The sequence below is a fragment of the Triticum aestivum genome, unplaced genomic scaffold (genome assembly GCF_018294505.1).
Source record: "Triticum aestivum cultivar Chinese Spring unplaced genomic scaffold, IWGSC CS RefSeq v2.1 scaffold98769, whole genome shotgun sequence".
NCBI lineage: Eukaryota > Viridiplantae > Streptophyta > Magnoliopsida > Poales > Poaceae > Triticum > Triticum aestivum.
Window position 1 is genome coordinate 162,130 of NW_025228110.1, and position 8,322 is coordinate 170,451.

Consider the following 8,322-nt stretch of genomic DNA (forward strand, 5'->3'; position numbering starts at 1 on the left):
CAGCTGGAACACCAGCTGGGTTTTGCCATCCTCCGGCAGGGTTACCTGTGGGCCGTCCACCCGCAGGGCTACATGGTACTCTATTGCTGGGGCGTCCCGCCAGGCTCTCATCAGATTCATGGTTGGCTCCTTCGGATGCCTCAGCGAAGAACAGGCCACCCGCTACCTCCACTAGGCACGCGCCGATCTCGCCCTCGCAGTCCAGCTGGTCGAGCACGATCTACACGCTGCTGCTGTTTCACCACCCGACCCTGCCTCTGAAAGGACGCAAGCCGCCTTCAAGTACGCCGCAAGCTGTGGGCGGCGGCACCCTGCGCCTGATGACCTGGTGCGGCTCCAGGCGTCGCCCCTGCCCAAACAGTGCCTCCGCGACTCCGCCCCCTTGCTCGAGAAGGGAGGGCGCAAGCTCAGCGTCGATGATGTCATTGCCATCATGGATTTGCTGCGATACCAGGTCGGTGCCCCCTTGGATCTTCAGTTCAGCTTGCGGCCAAGCGGAAGAGAGCTACTTGTCTACTGCCGGGACATCAAGGCCGATGAAGGGAGACTAGACATTTCCAACACCACAAGCTCCGATGGCTTCAAAATGTTCACCATCAATGTCGAGCGTCATGGAGACCACTTCGCGGCCCTGCGGTCTCCTCACGAGCACAGATCCATGATCTCATCCTGTTTGCAGAAGGTCGTGAAAACCGCCAAAGCACACTTCGGCTCTGCGGTCATGATCTGTTCTGGCGATGCCTACGAATACACTGGGTCTCTCAGGATGAGGCTCCACGACATGATCCACGGCTTCTATCTCAAAGTCTTCGCCATGCTGCCCTCTACGTGGCTCCACCTCATCCCCCACATCCTATTCGCTGGCCACTGCTATGGCCCCATGGACCCTGTCTCCAACATCATCATCAACTCCATTTGCCACCACATACTGCGCTCGCTCCCATCGTCAGCTGACTACAAAGTAGAGGTGTATGACATCCTCGACACCCTCTCTATGCTTCGTGTGGAGGTCCGTTCCTTGGAAGGCCTCACTGCCCTCGTCCGAGCAAGCTCCGAGTCCCAATGCTCGACGCAGCGGGCGATGGAGCACCTCTCCTGCAAACGCTGTGACCTGTCCCAGGAGACGCACACCTCGCTGCAGTTTACTGACGCAGCCGCAGCCGCTCGACACCCACAACATGCTGAGCTGGGATCATTCTTCGCTTCCCTGGCGCCTGACAGGCTCATTGACCTGCGGCTCTTGCTGGCCACTAGCGCCGATGGCAGGATCTCCTTTGAGTCTCTTGGGGAAATAATATCCACTCTCAAACAAAGTGCACTGCTGTTGGTGGCTCCCGTATCTTCCAATGCGGCTGAACTGTGCAACGAGGCTAAGGAGACTCTGCTACAAAAGAGGTCATGTTATAACGAGATGAAGTTATTCATCCGCGCTGAGCTTGCGCAAGTGCTGAAGAAATATGCCTTTGAGCATCCTCTGGTACATGGCTTTGTTTGTGTCCATTGTTTCTTTCTTGGGTACATACTACATTCTTAACATATCTCTTTCAGGTGCCTCATTTGACCTTTGTTGTTTCTTGTTTTTGGAACCAAAATATGAGCCAAGTGTTATCTGTGGTTTGGTGGCGGCTCCCAGATCCCTAGACAGGCTTTCCTATCATGTTAATTTTGTGGCTGCTTCTGAATCTGATAACCAACTCTTCTTTGCCGAAATAAATGAGCCATTTCCTGACCCGCCAAAACCAAATTTCTGCTGCCCTCTACCCCTGACATCTAGTGGTAAGTCCCCACTCCTTCCAGTTAGCATGAGCAGCCATGTAGGTTTGAAACATTAACGAAAGGATTTTTAATTTTATGTTTCATCGAAAAGCCTTTTGATTTCCATTAAGGCCCATTCGTCTTTTCAATCTTACGATGCTTTGTCGTTTCGTCCAATCAAAGAGAGAAACATTACAATATTCTACTATAGCTTCCATACAGAAGACCTTATATAGGGCACTGCATGCACCGGATTTTCTCTTTTCAGCAGCCTGTTCCTCGCATTTTAGTTCTACGCCATTTTTCATATATGAGATTGAGATGATACAACAACTTAACGGCTATGTATACACCCATTTTCGACATGCTTGTGAATCGGCCATGAGAGACCAGTGTTTATTTGGAATAACTAGTTTATGGTCCAAGGTTTTTGAGTCGCCGAGTCAAGCCAAGTCGCCGAGGCTGCGGCTAGTGGCTTGCTGGCTTGAGTCAGCGACTTGGCTTGATTAGTCACCCCAAGTCGCCATGGCACAACAGTACATAGAGCAGCAGAGAACATAGATATACAGCAGCAGCAGAGCACATATACATCAGAGAAAATTTACTACATCTAAGCAGAGCACATATAGAGCCCACCCTGCGCTCTCTTTCATATACTACATCTAAGCAGGGCACATATAGAGCCCACCCTGCGCTCTCTTTCCTTCAGTCCTCCTCCTTCCCCAGTCCCCACATATACATCAGCAGCAAGCCACTCAAGCCAGCAAGCCAGCGAGTCGCGCGACTGATCGCACCAAGTCGCCGGCGAGCCACGCGAGTCGCGCGACTCGCTCCCTGAGTCAAGTCGCCTGCGCGAGCCAGCCACGCGGCGACGACTCGGCGATTAGTCGGCGACTAATCGACGATTAGTCGGCGACTCAAAAACAGAGTTATGGTCATTCAGATTTTCAGTCAAAAAACTGAGTTTTCCAAGCATGGTATGCATTGTCCTGTGAATATACCTCAAGAAGGCAACCACGGCACTTGATTTGATTAAATTGTAGAGTCCATTGAGTGTTTTATTTATTTATTTTGGCAAACACAGTCTGAATGAGAAATCATTAATCATGGGGCCGACTGGAACGAATCATGATGTATCAATTATATGAACTGGTATAGACAAACATATGGGCAAAACATCCACTGCAAACATTAGAAACTCTTGCCTGAAAGTATAGTTTCTTTGAATTAGTGAAAGCGTAGTAGATCTTCAGTATGCCCTTCTGCAATGCCACCAACAGGCCATCCATCAGTGCAAGTGCTCAGGCACCAGCAGGGCATTCATCAGTGTCAGGTGCTCAGCCACCAGCTCATTCACAAAGAAATCCAGCTTCTTATTTACCCTATGAACATGCCTCTCTATCACCACCTTCCACTCAACCTTCTCTGGTCACTTTGGTTGTCATATTTTGCATAAACCCTGGGATGTGTCACATTTCACTTCACACCATCGTCTAGATTGTGCACTATGATCAGGTTCTGGTATTTTACCTACTTGAATCATTGACCCTAGAGTATGTCTGTCTACCTATGCAGCACTTATCACTCAGGATGCAATTGGACACGCCTGCGGCCTGTCCACAATGTTCGGCATTAGCTAATCGCAGGATTAGTATCAGCCGCGTCTGCCTGCTATTGTCCAGCAGACAGATGCAGCTGCTGCTTTCCGTACCACTGATTGTTGTACATGCACTCAGGCTGGTTCACGCCAGCTTTTCATACTGGCTGCTGGTGCTATGCGGACACTGCTGTTGGACGCCCAGACTTAGAAATATGTTGCTAGCTCATGTAAACATGCTGGCTCTTGTACTGAACTAGGGCTTTCAGATAATGTAAACATGCATAGCTTGTACAGGTTAATAGCCAAAGACCAAAGTACATTTTAGCATAATAAGCACATGACACGAGCCTTGTCTTCCTTTTAAAAAGAATATTTTTGGAATTAGATTGATGCATACACTTGTCAACTTCTTCAGACTGTACTTCACACTTGTTTGCATATATTTTGCTAATCATGTTCATCACACATCTGACAACTAAATAGTACTACTACTCCTGTCTGAATTCCTTGCCTATTAGCTGCAAAAATAAAAGGGAATTTCTTGCCAACTAAGGTTCAGGTTCCTTCCAACAATTCAGAGTAATGGTAATACAAAAGAGTCTCATGCCCCTTCAGGAGTTCTGATTAGCTAAAGTATAGTACCAACTTCAATATTTCAGCATAATAAGCATACATCATAATTCTGATTAGCTAAAGTACAGTACCAACTTCATTGTGGCATCCTCTTTTCTTGACAGATCTTCCTCTCTGCTTCTTGATTCTGCACACAGCAGATCATGTGAAAGTTTTAATCTAAAGTTGTTGTATAAACCATTCCGGTAAAAAGGAAACCATGTATCATGTAAAGTACATAAACTACAGTATATACAAACAACTCCTTGCAGTATATAAAACTATCAAGTACACATACGTCTATGTGCATAGTAGTAGGTCTCTTCAGAATTTAGAATGTGACAAGAATAAACACGTACTGTCTCAGGTAGTGTTACTTGTTACAGCCGCAAGAATGCTTCTTTAGTATGAAAATCAGCTTACCCATACCGAGTTTAATATTAGCAGTGCATCGTCGTCATCTTCTGCCCCTGCCGCGTCTGTATTCACATCTGAGAATGTTTGCTACAGAGGCAGTTGTGTAGGAAAAACGTACCGCAGGCAGTTGTGTAATGATGCCCTAACGACCATGCACTCCCCTTCGACTGTGACAAAGAAGAGATGGTGTTTCCTTCGTTGCATTTGCTTGCTTGGTAGAACAGCTGCTAGGTTGTTTGTAGGCATGTGGGACAAAAAGCATTCCTTAAGAAAGTAAATGTCACAATGTGCAGGAATGGAGACTTGCTTATTGTCAACTTATCAAGCAATCTCCGTCGTCAATTTTAGTGGTAGGTATAGGTCTGAAGGATTCAATCAGCAGATTTTAACCAATCCTGGAGGCAACTCAACGCCTCCAAATTGTCGCTCTTCAGCCTGGTTCTATGGTCGCTAATGACCATTCCACCTGAATGCCAACTCAGACGCCACTGTTTATGCGGAAATCTCACAATTTTTGTTGTTGGCAAGCTCATGACTCCACTGTTTCTTTTTTTTATGTCCTTTATCATTTTCCATTTTTTGCCCTCATTTTTTCTTTCCTCTCCCATTTATCTTCTATTTTCTTCTGTTCTAGATCTGTGTTGATCCTGTTTGCCCTTTCTTCTTGTAGCTGAATCTCCCGCCTCTTCCTTTTCTTTTCATTCTTCCTCTTTTTCTTGGTCTTGCAGTCCTCGCCTTCCGGCTCTGCATCAACCCCAGCTTGGTCTTTTCAGCAGCGCCATCCAGCTGATGTTGCGGCTCTTCCTTCTTCTTTTTCTTTCCATTATTCTTCTCTTCTGGCTCAGCATGAAGCCATCAATCCCCAGGTGGGTCTTCTCAGTGACTGTGTCCAGCTGCTGCTGCAGTTCTTCCCTCTTTTTCTTTCCATTCTTCCTGTCTTCCTTGGTCTTGAGAGTATCCTGAGAAGAAATCTAAAGCAGAATAACATTGGTTTAGTTTGACTTAGAGCAGAAAAAGAAACATTCATAACTAGGAGAGAACAAATACTAAGATGCAAAATCATGAGACAAGCAGACCTGGCCCTTCTTTATGTGATTGCCACAGTCCTTACCTTCCGCCATACAGCTGCTGCAGCTGCAGCTCTCCCGTATCACTCTGAGAGAATATGAAACATGGTATATACTCAAAAAATAAAGGACCAATTTTAGAGGGGCTGTAGCTGTACTATATGTTCAACTTGACAGTAATGAGCCATCAATCTGAGTGTTTTGCGGCTTATTAACGTAAGAAACCACATGTACAGTCAGTCTATTAAAGTGTGCTGTAGCTTAATACTAATAAGAGAGTGCTCAATATGCAGTCAGTTTATTGAAGTGCGCTGCAGTTTATTAATCTGAGCTAAGGGTGAAACCGTTTGGATTTGGACAGATAATGCCCATACCGTATCCTATTCCACATTTTTCTTTGGATTCAGAAGCGATGCAGTTACGGAAACGAATATGGAATACGCCGGATAATAGCGGAAACAGACATGGTATGGTTATGGAGCGGCGGCGGACTGGAAGCGGAAAAAAATAATCGGACAAAAACAGCAACAAATGATACATCAAAGCATTAATACAGCTAACAGTTCCATCTAGCCATTCCAAAACAAAACATAAATTTAGTCCTGGTCCTCCGCCGGCCATATATAGCCAATGGCCTACACTTGCTGAATTATCGTTGCACTTGAAGATGATGCCTCACACGCAAGTGATTCCAAAACAAATGGGTTCCATACTTCCATTACAGGCTTAGACTCGAGCTGTATAGTGACATGTGTTGATCGTGTGTAATTGTGTAGCATATCCTATTCCGAATTCGGTTTTGGTATCCGATATCCGGTTCCGTATCCGACCGGATAGGTAAATCCTTGTCCCATATCCTGTAAATCTGGATTCGAAACCGGATTCAGACGGAAATTATCCGATCTTTTTCACCCTTATTCCGTGCCAACAATCTGCAGTTTATTTCCATTCTCAGGTTCTTGGTTGCTAGCTGCAACTGAAGTGCATTAATAAGTTCCAGTCTTCTAAGTAAACTGACAGTAGGAATGGTGGGTGTTCTAAGGCCGCAATTACTGACAGTAGGAATTGACAGCCTTCTAAGTTCCAGCCTTCTAGTAGGGATTTTATCCTATTTTTTCTAAGAGAGAGGCTATTTCTTATTTATGTTATCAAAGTACTCTAGTGGCTTCATTGAAGAATCAACACTATTTGGAAAGAACTGAGCACATCACATTGAATCAGAGCATACTGATAGTAAATCACACTAAGCATAGGTGGGAGAGAGGATCAGAGCTGTACCTTCTCATCATCTCTCGTCGGATTCTTGTCCTCCTCCGCCGACTTCTTGTGCTCGTCCACCGCAGCACCGGACATCTTGCTCAACGGGCGGGGACGAGCAGGGAGCAGGGTTGGCGCCGGCGGAGAGCGCATGCGGAGACGAGCGGGGCGCCGGCCTGGCTGTGGCGAACGGCGGTGTGCCCTATCGGCTGGCTTGCATTGTTGCTTCGTTGGGATTTCCTCCCGTTAGCAGGCTATGTAGGCCAAGCAGGCTAGGCAGGACAAGTCCGCTTCATTTTTGCGGCTCATCCGCAAGGCTGTTTGGGTGTTTTTTGCGGCGCGGGCGACGTGGGCTCGTGGATGTCTGCGTCCGCCTTCATCCTGACTAATCACTGATGTCCACTTCATGTCTGAATGAGCTCCATCCACCTTTCTTTTATGGTCACTTCAGTTATGTTTTGCATGCACATTCACTGCCTTTTCACTTTTCAGCATTCTGTTCCTTGCATTTTAATGGGTACGCCATTTTCTATATATAAGATGATACATCAACCTAACATAACGGCTATGCATACACCCATTTTCGACATACTTGTGGACCAGCCATCAGGGTAATAGGTTAAGATCAGCGTTCATTTGGAATAATTAGTTTATGGTCATTCAGATACATCAAGAAGGCAACCGTGATACTTAATTTGATTAAACTGAGGATTCCATTGGGTGGTCTTTTATTTTGGCAAACACGATGGCCCTGCAATTGTTTGATTCAGGTTCTTCTCCCCATTCTGGCCCCTTGTCCACCAGCAAGCATCGCCTCCTCTCCCATGTCCGCTCCAGGCATCTCCTCCTCTTGATGTCTTCTGCAGCAGGCTTCTCCTAGCCCACCACATTGGCTCCAGCACACCTCTAGCTGCCCTGTTTGAAATAGAGTAAAAGGCATCATAAGTCTTGAAACTATTGGTGATGTGTCAGTTTAGTCCTATAACTTTGATACTGCAGATTTGGGTCCTAAACTATTGGAGGCGTGTCAGTTTAGTCCTATAACTTCAAAACATCTGTTTTTGGTCCCAAACTGTTGGAGGATGTGTCAATTTAGTCCTATAACTTTGAAACTGCAGTTTTGGGTCCCAAAACTATGCAAGTTTGTTCATCCCAGGTCCTGAGCTTGCATGGCCAACGTCCATGGTGCATTTTTTTTAAAAGAGCAGTTTATACGTGTTTACTTCCCCAAGTGTAGTTCATATGCTTCAACGTCGCAGTGTGCACGCCCTCCACTCGCGTGCCCATGAGCTACTAGGCAACCTTGCTAAGAGGTTTTGGCACGGCTGCTTGGGAGATCCCGAGCCAGTCGGCATGGAGGACGACATCCATCTCCATGGGCGCGGCCGCCGGAGAGACACCGAGCCAATCGGGATGGAGGACGACATCCCACCCTCTCTCTCTCTCTCTCTCTCTCTCATGACATTATCCTTGCCCTGATACCCTTGCCATAGAGCTGGTTGTGCATGTTGTCGTTTGGGCACGAGCATGGCCATAGATGGGAAATAGTCACTGCCGCGGGACAGCGCGGAAGTTAACCTGGTGGGTCCATGGGGTCAACGTGGCAACAATTCA

At 46.7% G+C, this 8,322-nt stretch overlaps 1 pseudogene; it reads left to right on the plus strand.

Annotated features, from left to right (window-relative positions):
• The window catches only part of LOC123173023 (uncharacterized), a 12,553-nt pseudogene that overhangs the window by 3,534 nt on the left and 697 nt on the right, over positions 1-8,322 (plus strand).